The following is an 11929-nucleotide window of genomic DNA, read 5'->3' on the forward strand; positions in this document are numbered from 1 at the left end:
TCTCTCTGTTCTATTAACTAACATTCAAACATTCAAATATATATTAATAAATTAATATATAAACACGTTCTAACAAGATATATGTCATTAACTAAAGTTACATGTATCTATTCTTTCACATACGAGTATGCATACAGCCCCAAAAACATTTAAAGGTAAAAAGGGGGCTAGAACTCACCTGTTGTCGGTTCCGCTCGGAATTAATCGTGATTCCTTGCTTCACTGAGCTCGACTAACTGTTAATAACGTACATGTATTAATTATATATTTTTAAGCTTCTTTATTTTCCTAAGTTAACGGGGTTCTCTCTTTAACTTAACCGAGCCGAACGTATAACCTTATCAACCGATTGCATTAGTTTAAGGAAACTTAACTTTGTTTTATTAATTTATTAAATCTTAACTTTATTATTGTTAAGAAACTAATCCTTATAAGTTATGAACCGGGTTAAGGATTCTCAACGAACTCTACAAGTTAATGGTTTCTTAACGGGTGGGTCTCGGTTTAAGTTCTCGCATCATTATTAGTTAACACTTTTCCTTTTAACTAGCTTATGTATTTTTAGTTTCCTTAACCAACATACGGGTTATGGGTTCTAAACGAGTCGGGCCTCGGGTTCGGTCCATTCCACTCTAGTTCACTAGAGCTAAATCCATTCCACTCTAGTTCACTATTCCACTCTAGTTCACTAGAGCCGAATTCCAATCCACTCTAGTTCACTATTCCACTCTAGTTCACTAGAGCCGAATTCCAATCCACTCTAGTTCACTAGAGCCAAATCCATTCCACTCTAGTTCACTAGAGCCGAATTCCAATCCACTCTAGTTCACTAGAGTCGATCCCTTTTATGTTCCAGACGAGTTGCATGTTTCCAGTTGAGCCAAACTTTCTGCTCGAGTATCTAACTATATTTAAGTCGACTGAACTTTTGAATCGAGTCTCTAGTTTCACTCGACTCACCTTTGCCGAATCCAATTTATATACGTATATATGATGTCCAATCATTTAAATCTAGATCCAACTTTCTTACTTGGTTCAATTAGAGTTCATTTATGTCGGTTTGGGTTCGGTTCGGTTCGTTTCACTTCCAACTTTTAAGATTTACTTACTTTATCTTTAGATCTTGAACAAAAATAGAAACAAGATGAAATGAAAAGGATAAAATTTTGATCTAAATACATACCTTAAAGATGAGACACTACAAATAAAAAGCCATTTAATGGCATACAAAAAGTGTCACAAGAAACCAAAGAAGTGCCACTAAAGAACCTTGTTGGAATGAGTGACACACAAAAAAAGTGTCACTAGAAGCACTACCACTAAAGCCTTTTAGTGGCACTTTTGTTGTCTGCCACTACAAACTTTTGGGCTTTAATGCCACTTTGTCTCGTATGCCATTAAAAACATTTTGGACTTTTAGTGGCATTTATTCGTATGCCATTAAAAACATTTTGGACTTTCAGTGGCACTTTTTTCCGTATGCCATTAAAAACATTTTGGACTTTCAGTGGCACTTTTTTCCGTATGCCATTAAAAACATTTTGGACTTTTAGTGACACTTTTTTCGTATGTCATTAAAAACATTTTGGGCTTTCAGTGGAATGTTTATCTGAACGCCATTAAAAACGCTTTGAACTTTTAGTGGCATTTTTTCCATATGCCATCAAAATCATTTGGACTTTTACTGGCATTTTTTTCGGATGCCATTAAAAACATTTTGGACTGTCAGTGGCATTTTTTTCATATGCCATTAAAAATATTTGGACTTTCAGTGGCATTTTTGTTCGTATGCCATTAAAAAAATTTTGAAATTTTAGTGGTATTTTTTTCGTGTGCCATTAAAAACATTTTGGACTTTCGATGGCATTTTTTGTATGCCATTACAAACTTTTGGGTATTAGTGACACTTTTTTGTCCGCCACTAAACCTTGAACTCTTAGTGACACTATTTTGGTCTACCACAACAAATATTTGGTATCTTAATGGCACCTTTTAACAACATAAAATAAAAATAAAACCATCAAATATAGAAATCATAATATCTTTACCACAATTAAAAGTTCAATCACATTCTAAGTACATATTAAATGTCTAATAGCTCTCAAGTTAAATCAAAATATCAATCATATAAAAAGTAAAGTAACAAATACTTGAATAAAAACTAAAAACTTCACCACTTGTTAGCCCCTTTCACCATCTTCAATCTTCATACAAGGTACCTAATAAAAAAAATAAAAACTTTTCAATATGTAAATATATGGACACTAAATTGTGTAGCCGACTTAATTATTAATCTAAAATCGATAATAACCTATTAAAATCAACCATATCAACGCTTGCGAGCTAGTCAAGATTGGCTTGTGAAAAAGCTAAGCTAGCCCGAGCCCGAGCCTAAAAATAAGCTTGTTCTATAAACGAGCCCAAGCTTCATTGTTGAGCTCGAGCCGACTCTCGAGCCAAGTATTTATATATATATATATATATATATATATATATATATATATATATATATATATATATGGGTGTGTATGTGTATTAGTACTCTAAATGGTTACTATGTGAAAATCCCTAACCTGTTCCTTTCATTACAATTGGAAAGTAACCGATTTCTCCAACATCGGTTATTAACCGGTTAGGTTCGGTTAACTGGTTAGGATTTGCACCTCGAGTTACAAACAAATCGTATAAAACAAATTACCATTGTTATTTCGTGAAGATGATACTTGGTTAACCGAAGAAATTGTTCCCGGTACCTAAAACATATAAATGAGAAAATGTTAATACATAGATATGTAACCATAAAAAGAATAAACAATAGTTTATGAATGTGAGTACCTTTACGTTCATATCGCTAAGAACCGAAGACAAGTTTGCATTGGGAATGTGTTCTTGAATGATGTTCAACATAACATTGACAACATTCATTAGTTGATCAATTGTTTGTGAATTTGTTGAAGAATCACCTTTACTTTTTGCGGTCGGCATCCTTCCAACTAATCAAACGTATCCCCTTTTCTCCGGGCCTTTAACTTTTGAGTAGTCATCATTTGAAAAATCACCAAGATCTCCGGTTATGCTTGTAGAGTCACTTGCAATAGCTTTTAATGATGCCTAAACACAAAATAATAATGGTAAGTAATTTTGAAAAGACCGAAGCACAAATAATGTTAATAAACTGATGGTTTTCCCAAGTTAATAATTTAATGCATCAAAGAACTATAAGATTTCTAGACTCTAGTAAATAAGCTTTCAAAGTTCGAGAAAGCAAGCATATACTTCATTCTAGGTGATCTTATAAAGTAAGAGTAAAATAGACTATGAAAATCATTTATTTCCGAATGGATACATTATCACAACTTCAGCGGCTTCCCTATCAACAATTGTTCCATTTTTACGAGTGTGAGTTTTTATATATAGTTCTCCTCGTGTTGAGTGTACTCTATTATTCTTTATAGCCTGTAATTTATGTTTGATGTTTAGCAAGGGACAAGAAATAAAAAAGAAGATAATAATTTAATTCAAAATAGCTAAAATAATACCTCTTCATGAGAAATTCTAGCAAACGACTTTGTCCCGGTAACATGAGCCTCCTTTATCTTTGACCGGCTCGATCTTTTAGCTTCACATGTACTCTATGGTAAATAGTAAATTAATACATGAAAGTGAATGATTAGTATGAAAATAGACAATTGTACAAAAGATTTCAATTAAATATGTGAATATACTATAAGTTTTAGAAGATGATTTGTATGAAGATTTACATATATATATTGTATAAGACATCAAAGTTATAGATCATTCTTACTTGAAATTCCGGAGTGAACCAACGAGTAACAAGTTTTTTAAATTGAGTTGGATCTAGTCTATTGTCATTCTTAGTTTGTTGTGCCATAATTTCATCAACAGACCGGCTTGAATCATATGCGCGTGTCTTCAAAGAAAGTTTCCACGTTCTCCATTTTTTCTCCATGCTATAAAAGATCCATTTCTTAATCTCTTTTGTTTCTTTCGGATGAATAACAAATTTGGACTACAAATAAAAACTATATATATTAGCATATACCTCTTACTTAACGAGTTACTACATATAAATCTTGATAAAAAACTATACCTTAACGAGTGAACACATATCTTCTTTCTTTTGCTTGGGAACCTTTCTCCAATCAGAATATTCTATCGATACATGATCGGACATCCTCACAAGTGTCCCAAGGTACTGAACAAGTTCGTTACCTTCATCCCCCACGGGTTGTCCAAACTGGTTAAAGGTGACAACTATTCTTTGACCACTAATCATTTTCCATGTTTCAGCCTTTTGGGTATAACCTCTAACATTTTTGAGAGCACCTAAACAAGTTTTAATTATTAAAAAAATGATACAACTTACTGTTTTTAAGTTATATGTACTGTTAGTAGAGATTAATGTTGTTCGTTACGTTAATTTTTAAGTAAGGTGATAGACATAAAAAAATAATAAAAAATAAAAAATTCAAAAAATAGTTAAAAACGCTAAACCGTTAGCAAATCCAGCTGGTTTAATTTAGCTGTTCGACAAATTTTTTTTGTCAAAACCCGTAGAATTGAACCTATTGTTCTAAAATCGTGATTAGTCATCGATTGAACTCTAATCGACATGCTACTGACTCTATTCACCCGATCGGTAGTTAGTCAAACTGGGTCCAAATCAGTCGATTTTTTGTCAAAATTTTTAAGTGTTTGAAAATTACATATAAAACTCCAATCAAATTAATTCGTATTAATCACTAGTTGGTAACCGACCAACGCATACAGAACTTTACAAACGGTGAATACTTTATACTTATACTAGTTGGTTGAATGTGACCCAAAACCCAACCCGTTTTAACCCGATCAATTCTACCTGAAACTCGAACAACTCACTTATAAACGGATTGGTCTTTGGGTTAATTTCTATTACGCCCCAACTCGACCCAAACAACCCGAACCCCAAAGAGTACCCCTAAACCAACTTTTTGCTTAGAATTACATGAAATGGAGGTTTAAAGGTGCATGTATGATTGTACTCCTAAACAAAACCGTAACCGCTTTTAGGTTAATTTGGTTTGTTTTTCGCGGTTTTCAGTTCGGTTATTGCTCACCTCTAATTATGCAATTGCCCCTTTTTAATGCTTTTTAAAACCAAGGTGTGTTTTATGGTTTAACAAAATGAAGTGTGTTTTATAGCAAAGAGGTTCAAAGAAACAGGAACAGGGAAGACTGTGATACAATATAAAAACCTGAAACACATAGTAATTCACAAGATCAAATAGCACGAGCATCATTAGGTTAACCGATACCTTGTTCATTTGTAGACCGACATTCTTCAGAATCTGATTGATCACCTTGCATTTCATTGGGATGATCGACCTGCTTATTATCTACAACATTTTCTTCAATAGTCTCTTCCAAGTTGCTAGAAATTATATGTAGCCTCTTGCGTTTACCCATACTATCCATTCAAAAAAGCATATTAATTATTAAACAACATATTGACCATATCTACATTTAACAAATTGATTCATTACAGCTCAATAATAAACAAATATCTATAAACGATAACCTAACAGCTCAGTCACAAACAAATCTCTCTAAACGATACCCTAACAGCTCAGTCGTAAACAAATCTCTATAAACGATAACCTAATAGCTCAGTCGTAAACATATCTCTATAAACGATAACCTAACAGCTCAGTCATAAAACAAATCTATATAAACGATAACCTAACAGCTCAAACATACACAAATCTCTATAAACGATAACCTAACAGCTTAGTCGTAAACAAATCTCTATAAACGATAACCTAACAGCTCAGTCGTAAACAAATCTCTATAAACGATAACCTAACAGCTCAGTCGTAAACATATCTCTATAAACGATAACCTAACAGCTCAGTCGTAAACAAATCTATATAAACGATAACCTAACAGCTCAAACATACACAAATCTCTATAAACAATAACCTAACAGCTCAAACATACACAAATCTCTATAAACGATAACCTAACAGCTCAAATCATAAACAAATCTCTGTTATCACAAATCGAACATTCAGATCCGCGACTTGAAACAACAAATCAAGATAATAAACGAAATCGAACATTCAGAACCGTTTAGAAAGTGAATCTGAATAGCAATTACCTAATGAGATAAGTGAATCTGAGGTTTAGAAACGAAATAGCAATTCCATAAGGTGTTGCCTGGTGATCTTTGCTGTCATCTCAGCTCTCTGTGTCTCTGGACATGAAGTTTGTATTAATATGAAGAGAGAAAACGGTTAACGAAATAGATATTTTTAATTAGGAGTTTAAGTTTGTAAGAGGAAATGAAGTGTAATGTATGTGTTAATTTCTGGATATTTCTAACGGACTAACATTAGATATTAATTATTAACTTAGTTTAGATTATAGTCTACCATAATATTATTGTAGTTGCTTAATTGATATAAGTTACATAACACCGTTAGCCAAATCAAACCCTTGTTTATGAGATAATAAAAATAACATAACATCCATGTCGCTGTTTTCAGATATAAAAAAAATTGACATAAATATCAAATTTTGATGTAATATGATTTGTAGCTTTATTTGATGATGTTTGTAATTCGTGGTGCTAGTTAGGGATGAGCAAAAATCGGTATGTTGCCGATTGGTACCGGTACCGGTACCGAAATTGGTACCGATTTGGTACCGTCGGTACCGAATCAGTACCAAGGTTTCGAGTTTTTGGAACCGGTACCTGTACCGAACCGAACATTTCGGTGCCAGCACCAAAAATTTACGATTTTCGGTACCGGTACCGTACCGATACCGAGCTCATCCATTTTATTTTGTCAACCGCTCTATTTTATGAAGGAAAACATGTGGAGAGATCAGAAAGTTGGTTCAACTCCTTGTTTGGATCTTCCTTTAACAATAAATAAAAACTATTTAATCGACATATATTTCAAATTACTCAAAATAAATTATGAAGGTCAAGTTAAAAAGTAAATCATTAACACTGTAATACTCTCTGATTCCCGGTATCCATGACTGTATTGTGTTGAGCACATTCAAGATCCAGATGTCAATATGAGTTTGAAAATGAAATTAAATGGGCCGAGCAGTGGTGAATCAAGGGACTTGACTGCTAATGCACATAGTCTTAACATCTGGACCCGAAGAAAGCCGCTTGACAATACCCCGGGCTTGTTTAACTGGTAAATCAGTCAACGGGCTGACAACTTCTTTCAACTTTTCAACTATTTCATTCACAACTTTATGAAGATTTTCATAATATGTTAACGGGCCAAAAATCTGTATATAAACAAGAAGTACCAATAACTCTTGTTAACGGGCCAAAAATCCCGTAAAGGCTGCTGCAGCTACTGCGGGCCTACATTGCTACCCCATCAGCTGCTGCAGCTATATTGAAGCAGCAGATAAAGTCTGCCATTAATTCCAGTTAGCACTGCTAGCCAAGAAACAAATGCTGTTACAGTTTCCAGCTCAGCAAACAAGATACATCAGAAAACACATCGATCAACAACATAAACCGGTCTAAAGACTTATCGATCAAGATCCATTTTAAAAGAAACAATCTACCACAATCAAAATGTGCACACACGAAAACATATCGATAATGTGAACTTAAATATGCTCAAAAGAAAACTCCAGGTCAAAAGTCCAAACTCTCAGTTTTGGATTAAAAAATAAAAACTTATGTTCATCTACAAACGATCACGCTTTTCCAGGCCCGCCTTTGCTCAAACTGTTCCTAAATGCATCATCACCTGCAGACATAAGTATGATAATATGAAAATAATAATAATAATAAAAATTAAGTATCCCAAAGAATACTTACAAATTTATAATATTAATGAGTAATCAAAAAAGAAAGGAATCATCATTGTTTTCTTCATCATCTACTTCACGTTCTATATCAGATGTGATGTCCTTGCCATCTTCACCATCATCCCCAACCAGATGCAAGTTAGGGACATCAAATGTGCAATCATTTGAATAAGGACCAACTTGATTATCAACAATTCCTATGTCAAATGCATCTCTTACTTTTACATATCTGACGACCTCCGAATCTTTATTCATAGGATCGGTGACATAGAACACCTTATCAGTTATTATATTTACTTTAAATCCCGTGTGGTTGGTTTTTTCATTTGACACGTTTGTGATAAAAACGAAACCCAATATATGGGAAAAGATAAATATCAAGAAATTATGAATACAATATTAAAACTAAATGCCACTAAAAATGTGCCATAAGCAAAGATGGCATACGCAAAGTGCCATTAAAAACTTAAATTAGTGGCACAAGAGCTAAATGCCATTAAAAACGCATGACACTAGATTTTTAGTGACATACACAAAGTGACACTAAAACCATAAATTAGTGACATTAAAACTAAATGCCACTAAAAATGTGTCATAAGCAAAGATGGCATACATAAAGTGTCATTAAAAACCTAAATTAGTGGCACAAGAGCTAAATGCCATTAAAAACGCATGACACTAGATTTTCAGTGGCATACACAAAGTGACACTAAAACCATAAATTAGTGGCATTAAAACTAAATGCCACTAAAAAGGTGTCATAAGCAAAGATGGTATACACAAAGTGCCATTAAAAACCTAAATTAGTGACACAAGAGCTAAATGCCATTAAAAACGCATGACACTAGATTTTCAGTGGCATACACAAAGTGACACTAAAACCATAAATTAGTGGCATTAAAACTAAATGCCACTAAAAAGGTGTCATAAGCAAAGATGGTATACACAAAGTGCCATTAAAAACCTAAATTAGTTGCACAAGAGCTAAATGCCATTAAAAACGCATGACACTAGATTTTCAGTGGCATACACAAAGTGACACTAAAACCATAAATTAGTGGCATTAAAACTAAATGCCACTAAAAAGGTGTTATAAGCAAAGATGGCATACACAAAGTGCCATTAAAAACCTAAATTAGTGGCACAAGAGCTAAATGCCATTAAAAACGCACGACACTAGATTTTCAGTGGCATACGTAAAGTGCCACTAAAATCATAAATTAGTGGCATTAAAACTAAATGCTACTAAAAATGTGTTATAAGCAAAGATGGCATACGCAAAATGCCATTAAAAACCTAAATTAGTGGCACAAGAGCTAAATGCCATTAAAAACGCATGACACTAGATTTTCAGTGGCATGCACAAAGTGACACTAAAACCATAAATTAGTGGCATTAAAACTAAATGCCACTAAAAATGTGTTATAAGCAAAGATGGCATACACAAAGTGCCATTAAGAAACCTAAATTAGTGGCACAAGAGCAAAATGCCATTAAAAACGTATGCACTAAATGGCATTTTATTTGTAGTGAGACAAGGCTAGATCTTGGTTACTTGGAATCCTAACTTGAGCTCCTTCTCAGATGAGCAGGATATCAACTTTTAACCCTAGATCTTGGATTGAATGGAAAGATTAAATGTTTGAGTGCTCATGGGGTTTATGTTGTGAGTGTGTGTGTCTGATGATTGAAAGGATGATGGTGAGATATTTAGGGTTTTAGGGGATGTTTAAATAGGCTAGGCCCAAGGTTTAGGCCTGTGATCCTTTTCAAGCCCATAGTCCCTTCATTACTTATCCTATCATCTTACTACTTAGTCAAATTAAATCACTTTAACTAACGACACGCGATAAAATAGGCTCTTATTATTTTATTTAAATAAATTTCAAAACGAGGATGTTACAAATAATAAGATAATAGTTTAAACAAGTTTGGTTTATCTACTAATGTTTATTAGATAAAGATAGTGTATTTGAAGTCGATTAAAACTAGGAGTTAGCTAGTTATTATAAATACTCTCCTATGTAATCAGTTTTTTTATGTAGATTTTCCGATTAATAATATTTGCAAGTTGGCAATACATTCTGTGTTTTTTGCTGTGTTTTTGATTACCGAGTCACCACTTGAATTAGGGGTGTGTTTTTTAACCGTACCCGAATAACAAACCCGAATCGAAGCGACCCGAGACCCAAATAACCCAACCCGAATTCACCCGAACCGATTAAACTCCTAACCCGAACCCGAAATAAAATATTCGGGTCGGTATTTGGGTTGAAATACCCTGATTCGGGTTGACCCGAATAACCCAAAGTATAATAAATCGATGCATGTATCCCTAATTTTATAGGATATTTTAGCCCAAATAACCCAACCCGAATTCACCCGAACCGATTAAACTCCTAACCCGAACCCGAAATAAAATATTCGGGTCGGTATTTGGGTTGAAATACCTTGATTCGGGTTGACCCGAATAACCCGAAGTATAATAAATCGATGCATGTATCCCTAATTTTATAGGATAGTTTAGCGATAAAGTAGCACAGTGACCTTATGTATTGTTCGGTTGTTCTAAAGACTCCAATTAATATTGGATCTATCACATCCCAATGTATTAGTGACCATAAAGCATGCGGAGAATGTATCTTCAATTCAACAACCTAAACAGTGTAGTATTTAAACCAATATTAATTGAGCATGTTTCTTCAATCTACACAAGTATTAATCCACATGCTACAACACTCCTTCATCCAGTCTAATGCATTCTTGTATGATAAATTTCATGTTTTGCTAAATAATATATGCTATCGTTGAACATGGTTGTATCTTATGGTTTTATAACGGCTTGGAATATGGTTTTTTAATTTATAATATTGTTAAAGGTGGAATTTTTTTTTAATTTGTTAAACCCGAAACCCAACCCGAATTTACCCGACCCGTATAACCCGAAACCCAAACAAACCAAACTTATTTGGGTCAGTTCTTGGGTCAATTTTTTTTTAGCTCAAACCCAAACAACCCGACCCAAACAACCTGAAACCCGAATAAATAACATGAAGAACACCCCTAACTTGAATTGATATCAGAGCTTAGTTCTGATCAAGACCTGCTGCTGTGGAGATTCAACAAAGGAGACGTTCTAAGTTGGGTTAAGAGAATAGCTGCAATGTGACTAGGGTTTATAGTCACGTTCTAGATTCAGAGCCACCAACACCAAAGTCTTTTTATTTGAAGTACAGTCGACCAAGAAGAAGGTTAGACATGGTTTAATCGAGTTCTAGTTCGGCATCGGGAGCGGCTAAGGACAGTGGGACACCGGCCCTTCATTGCCCGATGTTAAACTCGATTAATTACACCGTGTGGGCTCTGAAGATGAGGGCGATTTTTAATGTACATGGGGTTTGGGATGCGATTGATCCAGGATCTCAAGATGCCAAACAGAATAGTTTGGCTGTTGCTCTCTTATTTCAAGCAATTCCCAAAGATCAGATTATGTAAGTCGGGAACATGGCTACCGCCAAGGAGATGAGGGCGGCACCTAAAACTCGTCACATGGGTACTGATCGAGTAAGAGAGGCTAGATTACAAACGCTAACTCAAAAACCTGACAACATGAGAATGAAGGAGACAGAAACTATTGACGACTATTCCAACAGGTTGTCCGGTGTTGCTTCAAGATCCACATCACTCGGTGAGGTTGTGGATGAGAAAAAGCTCATCAAGAAGTTTCTTACTAGCCTTCCCCGAAGGTATATTCACATTGTTGCTTCAATTGAACAAATAGTTAATTTGAAGGAAGTTGGATATGATGATGTGGTCAGTCGATTGAAGTCTTACGAGGAACAAATCGGTAACGAAGAACTACATGCGGAAGGGAGGCTAATGTTTGGCAGGTCCGACCTCATATAATAACAGAAAATGTGATAATGTTCGGGGTCGAGGACGAGGTAGTTATGGGAACCGGGGTCGTGGACGTGGTAGGTCTGGTAGTCAAGATCGAGAGCAGGTTAATAACGAGGCTGGTTCAAGCTCAGGAATAGCCAAGCCTAAGAAATATCGGTCCAAGGTGCAATGTTATAGATGT

The sequence above is a fragment of the Bidens hawaiensis genome, unplaced genomic scaffold (genome assembly GCF_021521415.1).
Source record: "Bidens hawaiensis isolate Kalapana, Puna unplaced genomic scaffold, B.hawaiensis_p1.1 tig00006368_1, whole genome shotgun sequence".
Lineage (NCBI taxonomy): Eukaryota > Viridiplantae > Streptophyta > Magnoliopsida > Asterales > Asteraceae > Bidens > Bidens hawaiensis.